Source organism: Paramisgurnus dabryanus, chromosome 19, assembly GCF_030506205.2.
Source record: "Paramisgurnus dabryanus chromosome 19, PD_genome_1.1, whole genome shotgun sequence".
NCBI classification, from domain to species: domain Eukaryota; kingdom Metazoa; phylum Chordata; class Actinopteri; order Cypriniformes; family Cobitidae; genus Paramisgurnus; species Paramisgurnus dabryanus.
The window spans coordinates 32,312,682-32,333,272 of record NC_133355.1 but is presented as its reverse complement, the minus strand read 5'-3'; the positions used below and the strand labels follow the sequence as shown (position 1 = coordinate 32,333,272).

Sequence of the window (20,591 nt, the reverse complement as noted above, 5' to 3'; positions counted from 1 at the left end):
GCTGGTTTTAATATGGTTGACCTATGGCTGAGAACTGGTACCAATGTAAGAACCTGTTCTGGCCCAGGTTTGGGCCGATTATGGGCTATTATCTTGCAGAGACATGGGCCAGTTAAGTGTGTGGCTCTTGTCTGTAATTCAGAACTGGGCCACTGTAGGGCCGTCATTCTTCGTTGTATGTGGGCCGAGGAAAAACTGGTTGTGTGGGCCGGAGCTGGGCCGGAACAAAATTGCTATCTGGGTCAGTGGAGATCAAATGACTTAACTACCAGTACCTCAGTTTTACAGCTAATTATCCAAAAGACAATTTTTGGGTAACAATTTAGAATACTGATCCATTGTTAATGAATAACTACACAGGAACAAATAAGTAATGCAAAATTAACAATCTAGTAACTACTGTTAACTAACACGAAACTCTGACCAATTAACTGGTAAATAATAGCACACAGATTAGCGTGGTAGTTCACTATTAACTAATCAATAACTACTATTTTTTTCATACTTTCCAGTGAACTACTGAGAAGTTTCATTATTCATGCAAAACTAAACAATAACTAATATAGGATAAATGACTATATTAACATGTTTAATACTGTAAACAAAAAGACAAGACTCTTTACATTTTCAATAGATAATTGCAGACTTGTGTCACCAGGTGACGATCTGTGAGGGCGGAACCAAAAGTGTGGAAGACGGGTTCCGCCCGGACGCCTGACTCCGAACACCGGAATTCCCGGGGTTTCCCCGAACACCAAATCAAGCCCTATTACGTACAGGTGAGGGCGATTAACACAGCGATCGCTGATAGGTCGATAAGGAGAGAAGGCAGAGTATAAAAAGACCTTTGAAGACATCAGATGGTGTGCTGTTGGTGTGCTTTGTGAGCAGTGGCGTGCACAGACCTCCTCAGGGGCAGGGGCTGACGGACTTAAAAGGGCATAATTTTTTTTACGTCAAATAACAATCAAATGTATTCATTACTTTGGTGTTTTTATTCTTTCTTTCCTTGGCATTATTTAAATAATGTTGTAACAAATGAATAACACATCAAACTAAAATAGGCAAGTTAGGAAAATATTATTTACTTTCGCAAGAATTTCGAGAAAGAAGTTTTGAGGACTTATGTGTAAATGTATAAAAGTGTTAGCTATCACTAAATCAGCAAGTTAACCGGTCTATCACAGTGTTTTAATTGCTTATTTCTTTGATTAAATGTCTCACTTACAAAAAAAGAAACAATAAGCTTAACCATTTGAAATTATTCCTAAAACCTATTTTTCATAGCTAAAACACACCACTTTGTTAGTTCAGCACACCATCAAAACACGACAAATAGTGGGATTAATATTTTTGCTCCAAACTAACTTTATAGCAGATCAAGTGTTTTGAGCTGATGTGGCTTCAGATCGCAAAATGAAACAGATAATACACTCTTTCTTTTTGGTATTCTGCACAGTGCTAAAGTGTTGCATTATAATGAATAAATATACTGCATTATGAAAATACCCAACATGACCGGAACAACACAGATATACCATATATAATCCTAATTAAGTTTATTGTCTTCTTGTTTTATCCATCAGAACATCTTTATTTGCATGTTATTGGCAGCAGGGTAGATAAATGCCCTTAAAAGTGTAAATTCTGAATCGGACCGCAGCGTTCTTCGTGTGTCAATTCTAAAGTGTCTCTGCGCAATGGTGCACGAGGGCGCCCTCAGGCGTCACGTATGAATGAACAGACTCGTGTAAAGGTCAGTTCAACAGTGGCTCATATCACCGCGTTTGGAATAAAAATGGAATAAATATTACTCTTTTCTTTAGAAATTAGAAGTAAACATATAAAATCAATCAATGTGTTTCCAAACATGCATGCCTTTGAACCAGAAGCCCCGAGGATGTTGTTTTGTGAAGTGCTTTCATGACGACCGCGGGTCATATTTCATTTTACAGGTATGGAGTCCGATTTTAATTTTCATAACTTGTGACACAAATTAAGACATTACTGTCTCTATTTTTTTTTAAATATAATATAAAGGTCAAATACAAACGCTTGAGCCTTAGACCTTTTTAATGATGTATTGTTTGTTGTGTTAAGTACAATCTTTTACATTAAATAGGTAAACAGCAAGAATCAGGCTGCGCTCACGATGATATTTGATCAGTAAGAGCTTTTAACTACATGTTAACATGAACCTAATAACTGCACTTATACAGCATTCATGTAAAGCATTACCATGAAATCAATGATAAGTTCCATCCTTACAATTTAGAGATGGACATGGTCTTAGATTTCATTGCACTAGATGAATTTCTCCAAACTAATAACACGAGGATGTAACGTAACATTGGCCTTCGATGAAAACATTACAGAAAGTATGAGAACATTTTCAGAAAGCAGCTGAAATCTAGTTTTACAAATTGGTTAAGCATAACTCACATGCTGTCGCAAACCTTACAGTAGCAGCATGTAGGATAAATGTCTATTTTCCCTATTAGCTTACCTGCTGCCCTGCTGCTCGTGACACTCGTGTAGATATTTTTGAAGACTCGCGGCTACCGCTACGTAGTGCGTGCTGCAAAGGAAACTCCGCCTACCGCCCCACCTCCGCCAAAGGATAAAACATTATATTATTTTTTGTATTATTAATGTTAGTGGCAGTTGTATATAGACACGTATTTTTATTCATAATAATATTTATTTTAAAAAAAAACATTATTTACTATTAGTGGAGAGGGGCACATTACATTTTAAGACAAAAGGGGCAGGGGCTTGAGCCCCTGCGGCCCCTCCCCTGTGCACGCCACTGTTTGTGAGTACTTTGTTTACGCTTCACTGCGGCTGTGCAGATCGGCTGCGTTGGTTCCCATCGATCCCTTGGGGAAAATAAAAAGTTGGAAACGACTGGGCGAAGAGGATATTGTGTGACACTGACCATTGTGAGGGCTGAACACGAAATCATCGGATGCATTAGTGAAGAGATATGCTGACCACGAAGCGTGAGTAGTAGTTGAAGTATGTGTATAAGCTGCTCCGAAGAAGAGTTACCTGGTGTGTTTTTGTGAGTGTGTTGAAGGTTACCGGCCCCACTACGAAGAGAAACGTGGGCGTGCCGTGTGGATATCGAGGAACACGAGCCGGGAGATCCGTTGACGAAACTCTCCATCATTCGTAGCTCAGGCCCTGCGGATAGAAGAAACGTAGGTGAGCCGAAGAGGTAACCAGGTAAACATACAGGGGTGTTGCTGAATATATCTACGTGCAAACCTTTCCTCTCTGTAGCAAGAACAACGCCCAACCAGCCTCACAGGGAGCCTAGGCCCGGCCGGCCGAATCCTAAAATCACGTGGAGTGTGTGTGCAGAGTGCTGGGTGAGTTGTGACTTTCATCGTGTGGATCGTGGTTGTGATCTGGTTTGTTTAGAAAAACCCTGTGTGTGCGCGGAGCCTCGTCGAGAGTTCGCCCCAGCTGAAGACCCCTGTCATTGACAAGGAGGGGGAGCTTGGGAAGCGTTCGGCTCTGCGACACCCGACCCATCAGTTCCTACGACACCTACGAAGCGTTGGCGGACAGGTGAAGGTATACGGTGTATAGCCGTTGTCGTGAAGGCCCGCTGCCTGGAGGAGTGAACAAAAGGCTCGAGTCTTGTGAGTAACTTACCTGTGTAGTGTGTAACTTACCTGTGCTTACAGCAACGCCTCGAAGAGGACCGAACAGTGTCAGTAGTGAGAACCTCTTACCTCTGCCCCAACGTATGCCCTGGAGCGGACAAAAGGCCCAAGTCTTGTGAGTAACTTACCTGTGAAGTGTGTAACCTACCTGTGTTTACAGTCACGCCTTGAAGAGGACCGAACAGTGTCAGTAGTGAGAACCTCTGCCCCAACGTATGCCCTGGAGTGAACAAAAGGCCCAAGTCTTGTGAGTAACTTACCTGTGAAGTGTGTAACCTACCTGTGTTTACAGCCACGCCTCGAAGAGGACCGAACAGTGTCAGTAGTGAGAACCTCTTACCTCTGCCCCAACGTATGCCCGGGAGTGAATAAAAGGCCCAAGTCTTGTGAGTAACTTACCTGTGAAGTGTGTAACCTACCTGTGTTTACAGCCACGCCTCGAAGAGGACCGAACAGTGTCAGTAGTGAGAACCTCTTGCCTCTGCCCCAACGTATGCCCTGGAGTGAACAAAAGACCCAAGTCTTGTGAGTAACTTACCTGTGAAGTGTGTAACCTACCTGTGTTTACAGCCACGCCTCGAAGAGGACCGAACAGTGTCAGTAGTGAGAACCTCTTACCTCTGCCCCAACGTATGCCCTGGAGTGAACGGAAGGCCCAAGTCTTGTGAGTAACTTACCTGCGAAGTGTGTAACCTACCTGTGTTTACAGCCACGCCTCGAAGAGGACCGAACAGTGTCAGTAGTGAGAACCTCTCACCTCTGCCCCAGCGTATGCCCTGGAGTGATCGGAAGGCCCAAGTCTTGTGAGGAACTCACCTGTGTAGTACGTAACCTACCTGTGCCTACAGCAACGCCTCGGAGAGAGACTCCCCAAGTGCCTAGCGAAGTCCAAAAGGAGAGACCTAAGGGCGAGAGGGAGAGAGAGAGAGAGAAGTGATCGTCAGGCAAGCAGCAACTCGGTAATGGGCCAAGCTGTTAATTGTGTTCTCACTGTTTTGCCTCCAGGAGGAAGCGGAGGGCGCCACGGATTGAAGAACATTACTGGAAGAGTTTCCTAGCCCCCGTTCCCCGGTCCCACTCGTCCTGGAGGAGAGAAGAAGATTGTTTTAGATTACCCTTTCCCCCTTCCCCCCCTTCTTTTAAATATTTAAATAAAGTTTATTTTAATTGTAGTATACTCGTCTGTCTGGTCATTGGGGTGGTCTTGGGAACCTCCTCGAGGTGGGAATTAGAGAGAGGCGTGGCCCTTCAGCTATCTTGGGTCCGCCCCGGCCTGTGACACTTGTTCTCATTGAATCAGAGTAATTAAGAGACTAACGTTACTGGAACATCAAAATGCCATACTGTGATTTATTATTTAACCTACCTGTCAAAACATTTTATTAATACTGACTAAATATGAAAGAATGCATTTCTTGAATATGCTTAATATTATGTCTTTAAAATTGTCTCTGACAATTGATATTCCTTGCTCAGACTTGAATGATAAATTAACACAGTCTCACCCCATTTTGTCAATATTTGACGACACTTGACCATTCGTCATATGTTGACGTGAAGGGTATACCTTTCGCGTCATTTTTTGACGAACTGGGGACTTCAATACTATTACGTCCGTTGCATTCTCTTTCCTATTTTATTACCATTTGCGCGTCGGTTTAGGGTTAGATTACGCAAAATTAAACAGTGTACGCGAAATTAAACAGTGTACGCGAAATTAAACAGTTGTCACCTGGCGTTGGGGTTAGAAACAGTTGTCACCTGGCGTTGGGGTTAGAGTTAGATTTGGGTAGGGATGTCATTATGTAAATCTAACCCTAAACCGACGCGCAAATGGTAATAAAATAGGAAAGAGAATGCAACGGACGTAATAGTATTGAAGTCCCCAGTTCGTCAAAAAATGACGCGAAAGGTATACCCTTCACGTCAACATATGACGAATGGTCAAGTGTCGTCAAATATTGACAAAATGGGGTGAGACTGGGTTGGATAAATCGAGTGTTTGATTGCTTTTCCTGGGGAAGTGTTTACCCGCGGGGGAGGGGCGACGCGGGCGCACCCTGCTCAGAGAATACAGAGAATCGGATGGTGAAGCAGCCGCAGTATCTCGTGTCTTCATTAATTAATATCTCCCCTCATCAGGTACAAAATGCGTGTTATTTTATTACGCATTCATTGGTTATGTGTTATACTTCTGAAAGATATAAATGTCATCATTAAATGTGTTCAAAAAGCTCTTGTTATCATATATTAAAAACTTTGCTCCCAGTTCAATCCATAGCGCATGCGTTGTCCATGCTGATCATTGGGACAACGCGGTGGGAGAAATTGTGTAAAATGCAGTGAATCTACCAATATAATTTGTATTTTGATAGATTATGCAATAATTACGAGTTATAAGTTGCAGTTGACTGCTTTTAAAGATGATACATTGTTTTTACGAGTTCAATAATTGTGTAAAATTAGTAAAATGGGACATTCACTTTTGATATGTCCACATTTTCTGAGTCTGTTCACTGTAAAGGACAATGAGATTATGCTTGGACAGTGTAAAGCTGTATATAACGTTAAGTACATTTTTATCATTTGTGTTTTGGTTTTATTTAAAGTGTTTTTCTGTCATTCTGTCATTCAAGTTTAATGGCACACAAAATCAGAACATAATGTGATTACACAATTAAAATAATTTTCAGACAATACAGAGACTCTGATGGTGAAGCAGACGCTCCGTGTCTTGTGTCTTTATTAATTCATATCTCCCCTTATTAGGAAATTACTAGTGGGTTACCATGATCTTCACTTTAGAATACTGATTCAAAAAATTTGTAATTACTTTAGAAGGATGAAGTAACACTTGAGTCATTACTAGTAGGTTACCATGATCTTCACTTTAGAATACTGATCCAAAAAAATAGGAATTACTTTAGAAGGATGTATTAACACTTGAGTCATTACTAGTGGGTTACCATGATCTTCTCTTTAGAATACGGATCCAAAAAATTAGTAATTACTTTAGAAGGATGTAGTAACACTTGAGTCATTACTAGTGGGTTACCGTTATTCAGATAGTAGTTAATGGAAAGCTAATCTTAAAGTGTAGAGTCCTCTAACCATTCACAGGCTATTCACATATGAGCAATAGGAGCCATACATAAAAACATATTTTTTGACAGGTAAATTAGGTTAAATAATAAATTCACTGTATGTGTGGCATTTAGATGGTTAATGAATCTATATGTTCCAGTAGTCTCTTAATGACTCTCTAGTGTGCAATTATCTATTGATAATGCAAACAGTCTTGTGTACCTGTATTTGCAGTAGGAAACATGTTAATATGCTAGTGCTAGTCATTTATCCTATATTAGTTATTGTTTAGTTTTGCATGAATTATGAAACTTCTTAGTAATTCTCTGGGAAGTATGAAAAAATAGTAGTTATTGATTAGCTAATAGTGAACTACCATGCTCATCTGTGGGCTATTACTTACTAGTTAATTAATCAGAGTTTCGTGTTAGTTAACAGTAGTTACTAAAATGTTAATATTGCATTACTCATTTGTTCCTGTGTAGTTATTTATTAACAATGGATCAGTATTCTAAAGTGTTACCAATTTTTGTCTTGCTAATATGACTCATAATACATTTCTAAAATGTAGATAAGCCAATATTAACAGATTTAAGTTTAAAGTTCAATACTTTTTGTAACAGTTTCAGTTGCTTTATTTATTTTTTTTGTCAATCTATCTGTAGTGTTTTTCCCACTATTTTTGCAGCATTTTTCCTGTGAAATTAACAATATACACTGCATGAAAAGTGGGATTTTCGTCCCCGTAAGCGCCTGTAGGCTCCCGAAAATCTTCCTAATTTTCGGCAGCTTTCCTCAATTTACAGGCAGCGAGCGTCGCGTTTGTCTGTGTCACAAATTGTCATAAACGAACCATGACGTAGGTGGAGAGCCCCACGCGGGTGTGATGCCTCTAATTAGCATATGAATAGCAGGGAAACCTCTGCCGGCCAGGTAGAGCGTCTCTGGCCTAATTAGCATGTGAATAGCAGCAAAACTAGAGTAACGGCCCACTTGAATGTAATCACTCAGTATTGGCTGAAGCCACAACTTTTAAACAAGTAAAATCCCCTGTGAATGGTTGGTAGATCACTTCGAGCCAATCACAAGGGATTTTTCTTGTTTAAAAGTAGTGGCTTCAGCCAATACCGAGTGAGTAAATTCAAGTCGGGCCGTAACTCTAAAGAGGGGGGTAATTGGGCACCCTGGCTCATTATAAATGTAAACCCCAATAATAATAATAATAATAAATTTTATAATCATTTTTTATATATTAATGTCATTGTGCTATGTACTACATTATTCACAACATCAAGGAATATAAGAGACAACAAAGAGGTTTATTTATAAACACACAGCTGTTTATTCAAAGAAAGAGCTTTATTTATAAACACACAACTATGTACAAAGCAGCATAATGTCTCTTATATTGTCCTCCAAACACGTCAAAAAGTGCCTAAGACGTTCGGGAAAGATCCCTAAAAATCTTTTTCAAAGTGTTGAAAAAAAAACTCAAAAACGTTGTAAAAAAGTCACTTTTTCACGCGTATATGGTGAGTTGCCCTGTACTTTGGTATCGCCTCTAATCTGGATTTCAGCGTGGCACAGAGCTCGGGGGGTTCCAGGCTGCGAGAGGGCGGTGGCCGCACAATCCATCCAGACACCCCGCCAACAATGCCGTCTTCCTCATCAGATATGAGATCTATGGTGGCGCACTTCCAAATGTCCATCTCATCCTCAGCCAGCACACTTCGTCTCGCTTCCAGCAACTGTAATACAATCAATAAAGACAATAAGTGACCTGAAAAATACTCACATTGACAAAAAACTGATCTAATATAATAAATCTTACCCTTTTTCTTCTGGATCGACTCCGAGCTAAACTTTTCGCATTTTCCCCCTGCGATGCGAGTTCAGGTTGTTTGTATCTGAAGCTCCAGCGTACCGACTCATAATACGTCTTACGGGCAGCTGGAAAACAATTAAATGAGACTGGTATTAATAAAAAGAGTCACGGTACAATTAAATAAGAAATGAGGAAAAACATTAGAAGTTATACTTACAAACAATCAGAGGTGTAAAGAGTAGCTGAAAGCCATACTTGAGTAAAAGTACAAATTCCTTACTGTAAAAATTACTCCACTACAAGTTACAAGTCACCAATTTAAATACGACTTGAGTAAAAGTATTAAAGTAACCCAATTTAAAAGTACTCAAGTATTTTTACTCGTACTGAATGTTGGCTCAAAGATGCACTAGTCCTCAACACAAAGAGACATTGTAGGTCTGGGCAGTGAAAACTAAAAAAGTTTATTTATTTATGAGGTTTTATTTCCTAATATAGAAAAGAAATCAAACACCTCAAAATTTTAACCTGGCAGAACAAACACAGATTAAACATAGTCATAGTCTTCTTTTGACTAAAATTGTATTTAGTTTTAGTCATATTTTTGTCATCTGAATTGATTTAGTTTTTTGTCTAATTTTATTCATCTAAATGCCATAAGATTTTAGTCTAGAAATCTAAATTACATTTAATTTAAACCCATTTAATTTTAGTCTAGTGTCATTGTGTACTTGAATGTGCCATGCTGAAAAATATATAGCCTAACTTTGTGATATAAATATATGGTAACAATTTACAGTGGGGTTCATTGGTTAATATTAGTTAGCTACATTGGTTAACATGAACTGATAATGAGCTGCACTTATACAGCATTTATTCATCTTTGTTAATATTAATTTCAACAATTACTAATACTTTATTAAAATCTTGTTAACATTAGTTAATGCACTCTGAACTAACATGAACAAACAATTAAAGCTTACATTTTTATTAACTAACATTAACAAAGATGAATAAATAATGTAACAAATGTATTGCTCATGGTTTGTTCAAGTTGGTTAATACATTAACTACTGTTAACTAATGAACCTTATTGTAAAGTGTTACCAAATATTCTTATATAGGCCTATCCTAAAAAAGATATAATTTTTATATTTAGAAAATTCCAGTAAACTAAAATTGCACTAACAGAAATATGATAATGCATATTAAAAACGTGAAGTTGTTCATTTGAAAGATTAATTGAAAACACATGTAGTACGTAACACCATCTCACATTAAGTGCACTACATTTCTTCCGTCATGCATCCCTCTTACAGTAAATACATTACAGCATACTTGATTAAATGTGAGGACAGTAAAATTGTACACTTATTATCAATCTTATAATGTACTTATGTTACTCGGGCAATCAGTACAGGACCTCGCTGGTTTATTTTGGCTTATATAGTAAGTTATATCAAGTTATGTAACTCAGGTTAGCTGATAAAGTAGCATCAGAGTATACAAACATTTGTGCTTGCCTTTGAGTTGCGGGATGACCCTCCTGCAATCGCGCATCACTTTTGTTTTGATTGTAGCATCACATGTTTAACAAAGGGTCCCTTGACTGAAGCAAATGTGATATGCATCCATATGTTTGCTCTTTATCTCTTCTCTCAGACCAGACGCGAACTTTTCTCTACAGTTTATGACATACGCAGCACGCAGATGTCCCGCTACGGTGGCTCAACGCAAGCCATTCAGCGTTTGACATCAAAGTACCGCGAGACCAGACTTCTCCATATGCATTTGATTCGCTCTCGCAGTACTTTGATTTCATACGATTGCTCTGCGCAGAGCCAAATGAAGTCCGTCAGTTGTGTGGGCGTGTAACCTCGCGACCACAGATTCTATCCATCATCACCCTCTGACACTTTCGTCTCGTTTTTATTTGACGAATAAACAATGTAGCGAGTAACGTTAAGTGTCATTTCAAATGTAGTGGAGTAAAGAGTACAAATACCCAATCAAAAATGTAATTGAGTAGAGAGTAAAAGTTGCCTATATTTTTGATACTCAGTACAAGTACAAAGTAGCCCAAAAAATACTTAAGTACAGTAACGAAGTACATTTACTCGAGTACTTTACACCTCTGCAAACAATGTCGTCAGTCTCTGGACTTGCTGAAATAGCCCCAAGCAAATCGGAGGTCACGGCTTTGTTATGAGGCGACGTTAGTCTGTGAAAACAAAATGTGCGGGTTTAAGCTCGGATCTATTAACGTATCTATTTCCTTATACAAGAATAAAAACATATTCTTTAAATCGTAACGTTACCTTTGCTCTGGTTCATAGCGCCTGCAGTGTGCCTCAGAGACGCCGTACAGCCTCCTAAAAATTACAAGACAAAAAACACCTCTTAGTTATAAAACACACAGCTTGGGCTACTTCAAAAAATATGCTTATACATAAAATTATTCTTACAGCAATCTTGGGATTGTGCACCCGTCTTCTCTTCTTGGAGAGTTACAAACACCAAACCAAACGTCTGTTACGCGCGTCGACACTGCTGTGTGAGCCGTGGCCATGACCTCGCATGTGATTGGACAAAGGCGAGAAGCCTGTCGGGCTCCTCCAATCACATGGGAGGTTATTGATATAAGGAAAATCTTGTGAGACGTGCGCGCATGCGTATGATATAATGATGCCGGAAGCTCTGTGTGATATCAACACAGTGTGCTGTCAGTTGAAAGATGGAAGTCCCAAGACTGAAGAAACGACCTCGGCGCTTCTGTAAACATTGCAACACTGAACTGTGTCATACACAGTATTTTGACCACAGAAAAAGCGCTATTTCAAAAATGGAGTTTGGGAGAAAAAGATCCAAAAGGGCTACGTCAGATAACGTACAGAGCCTGCTGCTATCCAGTCATTAACCCGCTGTGAGTGATGTCCCGTCATGTGTAAAGACCCGGAGGATAACTTTACTGGAGTTAGAGAGATTGGTGAAAGTGAAATGCACTCCGAGGACCCAGAAAAAGAAGTGATTGAAGAATTTGAAGAAACGCACCCAGCGAATTGCAGTTCAGACAACGGTGAGCATAATTACATATTTTTTATATAAGCTTGGCTTGCTTTACGTATGTTATCAACAAGTAAAGTAAAATAAAATCAACAAGTTAAACAAAAACGTTTTGAGTATACTATATCAAAAAGTAGCCCTCCAGCAAGTTTTATCCATTGTGGCAGCGCTTGCTCACAAAAAGGTTGGAGTTAAATGTGGTTGATTATCACTGTTGTTGTTATTTTAATAGTAAATTATAATTGAATAGGAATATTGCGTTATAATGCATAACGGTATCTTCTGTTTGTTGTTTTTCAGACGAAACAGCAGATGACCAAAGCATTCATCTTTTCCTGGACATCTCCTGTTGTGTGGTAAGCATGAAATTACATTTGGATATACTAGTATAAAGTTCAATACATGGTAATCCAGAGCTGAAATGGGAAAACCTAACATGTTTCACCCACATGATTGTTTTTCACTCTTAAATTTCTGTTAATTAACTAATGAAAGCAACTAAAGTATAAACACACTTTATAAAGTATTAAAAAATCCTAAAATGAAGTTGAAGTGGATGAAGTTCCCACAAAGTACTTAACTGGTTCATTGCACTTAAGCTAGCTGTTTGAGATGCACATGATCTTTTTCAACTACAGTTTTCAAATCTTTTCATACTCAAATGGCCATATTGATGAGAAATGAACATATTAATTATGTTCTTTTTAATTCTCAAATGACCACATTAACGATGGGCTTTTCAATCTCAAATGCCCACATTCATGATGGACTTTTCAATCTCAAATGGCCATATTAACGATGGGCTTTTCAATCTCTAATGGTCTAATGGTGGTGCTGAGTATGTGCATTGCATGTGTTTTAAATATGTCCTTTAAATTTTCATAGGATGACTATGTGGATGAAGAGGGGGAAATCCTTGCTGAGGAGCAGAGTCAAGCTTATCCTCACATACAAGATGGGGAGGAGCATGAAAGTGATCAGGCCAGAAATGAAAAAACAAAACACTTGTTAATGAAACTTTTGGCCATGAGGAAATTGACTGGTATCCTCCGTGACGACTTCTTACAGTATGTGGTTTGTCCAAAATGTATGACAGTGTACATGCTTACTGAAACCTATGAGCTCAGACGGGATGGTACAAAGGTTTGCAGGACTTGTGATCACATCCCATTCTACATTCACCCACAGCAGAGGTCTGCATTAAGGAAGAAATGTGGCTCTGCCTTGCTAAGAAAGCGGTGAAGAGTAAGTCCATCCAATACGTTCTTACTGATACAAGAGTGTTGTGCAGTCTCTGGGAGGACTTGTTAAAAGACTTGGATTTGAAGAAAAATTAGATGAAAGGCGAAAGCGGGAAATGCCAAAGGGTGTGTTAGGAGATGTATATGATGGAAAAGTATGGCAGGATTACCAGTATGTGAATTCAATAACTGTAGTCATGCCACTATGCACAGTATTTGAGCTGTGATGTAATTGCACAAGTTTCCTTGCTTCATTCCCTTCCAGACAGACATTTTGTTGTTTGACATGTTGTTTGATGTTGTTTGCATAGAATGCACAAATTGAGCCTGATTAAAACTCTGTTAAAACAATTAAAATTGTTGAAATAAATTGTTTTGTGTATCTTTTTTTTACCTAACATTGGTTATTAAAAAATAGGGAAAAATATTTTGAAAGTATTGTGATAAATGATGAAGAAAATATTTTGATAAATGATTGTCATTAAACTTAAAGATGATTTTGAATTACTCTGTCCAACATCTCCGCTTAGTTAACTGAGTTGAAAGATTTTCTATTTTTAATTCATTTATAATTATAATTCTCTTAGTGTTATAAATGGTATTATAACACAAAACTCATGACTAAGTCAGTCATTGAATAAACTTGATTCTCCACTGAAAGACACACAAAACTGCGAAAAATACAATACAATGTGCTGTTTATGTCAATAAACACTGATCACCTGAACGGTGACTTTCATTAACAAAAATGGTAATTTATCATTTAAAACTAAACAACATGAATAATATTAGAGCATAAACCTCTATGACATTTTAACAAATATTTTAGTAGTTAAAGTTCTTATTAGTTCTTAATTCTGTAAAAAAGCTTAAATAATCATAATATTCAGGGACAAAGGATTATGGGTATAATATATTTTTAAGTATATGTCCAAAACTCAAAATATTAAGTAATGTTTACATCATTAAGACAATATCTGGGTTAACAGTACAGCATACTTTGAAAATAAATCAATTCAAGCTACAATTTAAGAGTTTGTAATTTGGCTATACTGATACCAGAGATTTTATTAAAATCAAAGTTTAAAACCTCTCAGAATGTCACCTGAGTAAAACTCCCCCAGCTGCTACCCTGATTTGCATTTGTATAGCTCACAGCATGTTCATTTACATGTTAAAGCCTCCCCTAGAATTAGGGGAAGGGGGGACAACTTCAGAGCAAGACCCACGTCAACTTCTGACAACTTACGGCAGTTTTCGGTGTTGGCTGCAAATTGTCATGCGCAGTCGTATACTTGGAGTTTCACAACAATCTACAGTGCCACATTCTGACGAAAATTCCACTTTTCATGCAGTGATAGCAGCAACCCTCCTTTTTTAGTTAAGTGTAAAGAGGTGGTATTTTAACACCAAAAGAATTTAAAAGATTTACTACCACGTGCAAAATAAACAAACACATTATTAGTGAAACTGTGTACCCTCTCCTTGGCGCAGTCATTTATTCTAAATATATTTGGAACTAGTAGAACAGAAAACATGCCCATTATTGGCAGTATCATTTGCTGTCTTCTGTTCTTGTGATAAACACTGTAATGAACCTTCTATTTTAAATATTACAGAGGTTCACTAAGAGTAATGGAGAACAAGGTATACACTGCACACAGCACCCTGCTGAAAAAAACAGCATACCAGCAAGACCAGCATATGTTGTGTTTTGGTGCTGGTTTGCTAGTGAACACCAGCTAAACCAGCATCAGCACCAGCTGCCCATGCTGGTCATAACAGCAAGACCCCATATATCTTGTGTTTTGGTTCTGGTATGCTGGCGACCACCAGCTAAACCAGCATCAAACCAGCATAGACCAGCATTATTCCCATGCTGGTCCATGCTGGTTTGATGCTGTTTTTTTCAGCAGGGCAGAACTTTTGCAAAATATATATCACTTTATTAAAGGGATAGTTCGGCCAAAAATTATATTAAACCCATGATTTACTCACCCCCAAGCTGTCCGAGTTGCATATGTCCATCGATTTTCAGACAAACACATTTTCTGATATTTTAGAAAATATTTTAGATCTTTCAGTTGATTAAATGTAATGTTACGGGGTCCAGCCATAGTCCACGACCTTCAAGTCCAAAAAAAGTGCGTCCATCCTTCACAAATTAAATCCAAACAGCTCCAGGATGATAAACAAAGGTCTTCTGAGGGTAATCCGCGCGGTGTTGTTGTAGAAATATCCATATTTAAAACTTTATTAACGAAAATAAATACCTTCTGGTAGCGCCGCCATCTTAGACTCCTCTGTAATCAGGAGAGGGTATTAGCGTAGTGTACGCACTTTTCTTAGTGACGTATGACAAATTCGGACTGCGGGGGCACAGAGCAGCAGAGTAGCCTCCGTAGGCTGCGTAAGCTCTCATCCTGAATGCAGACGCGACTAAAAAGGCGGCGCTACCGGAAGGTATTTATTTTCGTTAATAAAGTTTTAAATATGGATATTTTTGGATATGGATATAACATTACATTTAATCAACTGAAAGATCTAAAACATTTTATAAAATATTCGAAAATGTGTTTGTCTGAACAACGATGGACATATGCAACTCGGACAGCTTGGGGGTGAGTAAATCATGGGTTTAATATAGTTTTTGGCCGAACTATCCCCTTAACAGTCCAAAATAGATCAATAGAAAACTATTGTTTAAATATATGTATTAAGTTAAACATCACATTTGTATGTCTTTCCGGGATAAATGACACCTTATAAGACACTTCACTACACAACACTGCAATCTAGTGGTTACTCAAGACCTCGCACTGCAAACTCCACCGCAATAATAAAATCGTGACACACACAATTAATTTTCACAGTGATAGATCTGGCATTCCTCCCAAGATCGCACATACATTAATGCTAATTCACTTTACATATAACTTTTAAAATAACACATAACAATATACACTCATACATGCATTCATACAAACAATTGGAGCAAATATTTACAAGACACTTCCCTGTCTCCAGGCAACAAGACCCCGCCCCATTAACCAGACAGATGAACTCTTCCAGTAAGGATTGGGTTTAGTCCGAGAGGCTCTGTTATTCCGGAACAGTTAATTTTCTGTTCTCAAGTTCACAGAATAAATAGTCACGCTTCAAGTGAATGACCTCTGCGTTTGAAATGTGCAATACAAATAAACTTGCCTTGCCTTGCCTTCAAGTGGGTGTTAGCTAATCCATACGGATTTAATAACCCCATAAAAGGGCACAGTACCAAATGTCTCTTGCTCTGGGCGTTATCGAATAATGTCCATGCGCATCTGAGCTCTCATGCACATGAATAAGTGTCCAGCTCTCCTAAATACCCCCCATTATATCTAACTACACACAAAAGCACCCTCGCTAACTATCTTCATTGCCGGATAGACCCCATTGGCCTCGAGCAACCCAAAGCGTCCCCACTTTTTCTGAGCGCAAAAACGGCCATTCACATTTAGTCCTCTCCCACACGCTTTACCTTGCATCAGGTCTCTTAAATCTCCTCTCCTCCAGGTGACACCAATCATTCTCATTTAGTCTGCAAGAGGTGACCGAGACTGACAACAAACTCGCAGGTCTAGATCAATGTCAGCAGCACACTTCCCAGCCGACACACAGAAAGCCTTATAGTTCATTACAGCACTTTGTGTGAACTGATTATTTTGTATTTTGTAAAAATCTGTAGAGTATGAAACAGTTGGGTGTGTGTGAAGGAATTAAAATAAACTGGTAAGGAAGTTGTGTCAATAAATTAAATATTTTGTTAATATTTTTTTTTTTCTTCTTATGGATGCCGCTCAAGATGTGGCTATTTCCTCTTGTCTGTGTTCAACCAAGAAGCCAGACCAAACTTGCCCAATAATAAAGGATGTGCTATCCATCGCTTAAATGCTCGGAAAAAAAGCTTAAAGAGATGAAAAAAACTATAGAGACTATGTGGACTTATGAATGAGACAATTGCTTAAGGAGATGCTGAGAAAGTCCCAGCTGAAGAAACCAACAAGAACCCTGCTTGGTACATTCCCCATCATGGGGTTTACCATCCTTAAAAACCTGAGAAGATCAGTGTAGTTTTTGATTGCTAAGCCAATTTCCAAGGAACATCCTTTAATGACCATTTGTTAGTTGGTCCAGAGTTAAAAAAAACCCTTGTAGGTGTTCTCTGTTGTTTTCCGCAAGGGTCTGGTGGCAATCATGTGTGACGTTGAGCACATGTTTCACCAATTCCATGTGAACGAACAAGATCAAGACTACTTACGGTTTCTCTGGTTGGAGAAAGGAGATCTAGAATCAAGGAATTTCTATGTCGATGACGGATTGACAAGTGTCTCAGCTGTAGATGAAGCTGTCAAGCTGATAAAGGAAGCAAGAGAACTTTGTAGCACAGGAAGGCTCTTCCGCAAAAGAATGTGCATAGAGTGTTGTAGATCATGACTTGGCTTTGGGTGAGCTTCACATGGAAAGGGCACTTGGTGTGAAATGGTGCATCAGATCTGATAGCTTCCAGTTCAGAATATTCATCAAGGAACAACCACTGACTAGAAGAGTTCTGTCCACTGTGGCTTCTTTGTATGACACACTTGGCTTTGCAGCACCCTTGATCCTTCCTTTATCCTTGTTGGTAAACAAATACTACAACAGATGTGTCACGATAAAGCTGGTTGGGATGAACCACTTAAGTATAATTTAAGACCAAAGTGGGAAGCGTGGCTTTCAGATCTGCAAGAATTGGCTGATGTGAAGATTTCGTGATGTTAGCTCAGGAAAGAGCTAGAGATAAGAACCTAGATGAGTACTTCTGGACAGACTCAAGTGTTGTCCTTGGGTATATTAATAATGATGCAAAGAAATGTCATGTCTTTGTAGCAAACCTTGTTCAACGCATTAAACAAAGTACTGATGCAAAACAATGGAGATATGTGACTTCTGAAGAGAACCCTGCGGATAATTCATCCAGAGGCCTTACAGCAGAAGAACTCATATCCTCCAACTGGTTTATAGGACCAAAGTTTCTGTGGTTTGATGAATTGCCCAGAGATGTCAAGGTGTAATGACACGTAAGGAGTGGAAACAACTGCAGGGGAATATTTGAACAATGTTTATTAAAAATAAACACAGAGAGTTTTTTTGGCAATGGTGGCGAAGACTACGGTGGAAGTTGATGTTTGAGTGCAACGTTGGTGGAGTGGTGAGCAGTGGTGAAACCGCTGTTTCCTTGGCTGATGGTAATTTGGGCAAGGGGATGAAATGAGTCGCCTTCCAGAACCGGTCCACTACGGTTAAAATCACAGTATTACCCTTAGAGGGTGGGAGGGCGGTAATGAAATCTAGCGATATGTGGGACCAGGGTCTCGAAGGGACAGACAGCGGTAAGAGTAACCCATCTGGAGGTCGATTGGAAGTCTTACCAGTGGCACAAACCGAACAAGCCAAGATGAAGTCGTGAACTTCACGAGCCATACCAGGCCACCAAAATCGTTGCTTGACTAGGAATCTAGTTCTACTAACCCCTGGGTGACAAGCAACACTGGAAGAATGACCCCACTGGAGGATGTCAGACCGTAACTTCTCCGGCACAAACAATCGATTCGGTGGGCACCGAGCCGGGGGCGTTACCCCTTCTAAGGCTGTCAAAACCTTCGATTCGACCTCCCATCTGAGCGCAGAGACAATGATGGTCTCTGGTAAAATGGGCTCGGGAGTAGCAGTGCGATCGGAACGCTCAAAAAGACGGGATAAAGCATCGGGTTTGATGTTTTTGGAACCCGGCCGGTAAGATAATGTGAAATCGAAACGTCCGAAAAAAAGTGCCCACCGAGCCTGCCTGGAGTTAAGTCTTTTGGCGGTTCTAATGTACTCGAGATTCTTATGGTCCGTCCAAACAATGAAAGGTACACCCGACCCTTCAAGCCAGTGACGCCATTCCTCCAGTGCTAGCTTGACTGCCAACAACTCTTGATTGCCAATGTCATAATTAACTTCCGCAGGAGATAAACGGTGAGAAAAATACGCGCAAGGATGAACCTTTTCGTCTGAGGATGCGCGCTGGGAAAGCACTGCTCCTACCCCACCTCTGACGCATCGACCTCCACTATGAATTGACGTGAGCGATCAGGGGTGACAAGAATGGGAGCTGAAACAAAGCAGCTTTTCAGTTTGGCAAACGCAGCCTCGGCTGGTGAAATCCAGGCTGAACACGGGAACATCCACATGAAGACGACGACGACAACAATAAACATCCAACAGAAAACGTAATCCAACAGAACACGGAACAACCAAACAACACGGAACAACCAAACAACACGGTGTCAAACACAAAGTGAGAATCTGGCAGGGAACAGAAAGTCATGTGAGTATTTATGGAGGAGATGTAATGATGAACAGCTGGAGCGAGCCAATCACACACAGGTGAGCTGAATCGCTCTAATGAGCACATGGGAGAGGTAAGTGAACAAACTAACACACACACACATGACACGGAGGAAACAGTGAATTTCCTACAGTGACACAAGGTGGAAGAGATCGTAGACAATGACCCAGAGTTGAAAAAAGCTCAAGTTCATAAAACTCAAACAAAAAAAGAAGGTTCATTGCTGGATAGACTTCAAAAGTTTTCAGATTGGTCAAGAGTGATAAAAGCTATTGCAAGACTTTGGCGACGTGCCAAGAAAGTCAAATATATAAGTCCAAGAGTCAATGAAGCCACCAGTATTGAAAAAAAAGGATGCAGAGCTTACCATAATCAAAATGGTCCAACAATCAGCTTTTTGTGATGAGATCCAGAGACTCCAGCAACAGAAGGAGATTGAGTCCAACAACAGCACAAACAAACTGCATCACCTGAATCCCTTCTTAGACAAGCATGGTATCCTTAGGGTTGGAGGTCGCTTAGCACATGCAGCGTTACACTCACATGTAAAACATCCAGCAATACTCCCACAACATAGTCATATATCATTGTTACTTGTCAAACATTATCATGAACGAGTGTATCACCAGGGAAGAGGAATGTCAATTAATGAGCTGCGATCAAATGGTTACTGGATTGTGGGATGTAGCAAAGTAGTGTCTTCATATATCTACAAATGCACTAAGTGCAGGAAATTCAGAAGAGGCACTGAAGAGCAAAAGAAGCAGGAAGGAAGACATCTACCTACACAAGAAATGGTGAAAGGTACAGTTTTTAGCAAATGTATTCTGGTCACGATGGGGAAAAGAATATCTTCTGAACCTCCTGTTACTAAACCGACTTACATTGAAAGGCCCATCCAGAAAATAGTTAATTAATTAATTAACTAATTGAAGCAGATTAAGAGCTTACCTTGTGGTCTACAATTCCTTGGGATTCTAGGTCATAATATTTTGATTAAAGGATATGTTACTGAGTTACAAAAACCACAAAAAAGGGCTTTGGTGGAAGTGTAACTGACAGAGAAGTCAGTTTATGTTTTATGCTTATTTAATCATTTTTTATTAATGTTTGTTAAAGAACTTTCATTTAAAACTGCTTTACCAGTGCTGTTTGAATAGAAACTTTTATTATGAAAAATCTCAAAGTGATTCAGGAAGAAAAGATGTCTGCAGCACAACATGGAAGATGAAACTTTTCTATATATAAATGTTATATTTTGTCCATCTGGAGTAAAAAGGGATATCAGATGC

General features: G+C 39.3%; 1 protein-coding gene and 1 long non-coding RNA gene across 3 annotated transcripts in view; one reads left to right on the top strand and one right to left on the bottom strand.

The window, feature by feature from the left end:
- The window catches only part of LOC135735099 (CMP-N-acetylneuraminate-beta-galactosamide-alpha-2,3-sialyltransferase 1-like), a 473,227-nt gene that overhangs the window by 369,006 nt on the left and 83,630 nt on the right, over positions 1 to 20,591 (top strand). The gene's annotated exons all lie outside the window — the stretch shown is intronic.
- On the bottom strand, positions 8,153 to 11,183 carry LOC135779958 (uncharacterized). 2 transcript variants are annotated; one of them, XR_010544915.1, is made up of 5 exons: positions 11,049 to 11,183; positions 10,902 to 10,955; positions 8,801 to 10,804; positions 8,590 to 8,708; positions 8,153 to 8,506 (listed from the first exon to the last, which is right to left on the bottom strand). It is a non-coding gene; the product is annotated as an uncharacterized lncRNA (long non-coding RNA). The 2 variants fall into 2 exon arrangements; XR_010544914.1 differs by having other exon boundaries at positions 8,590 to 10,804.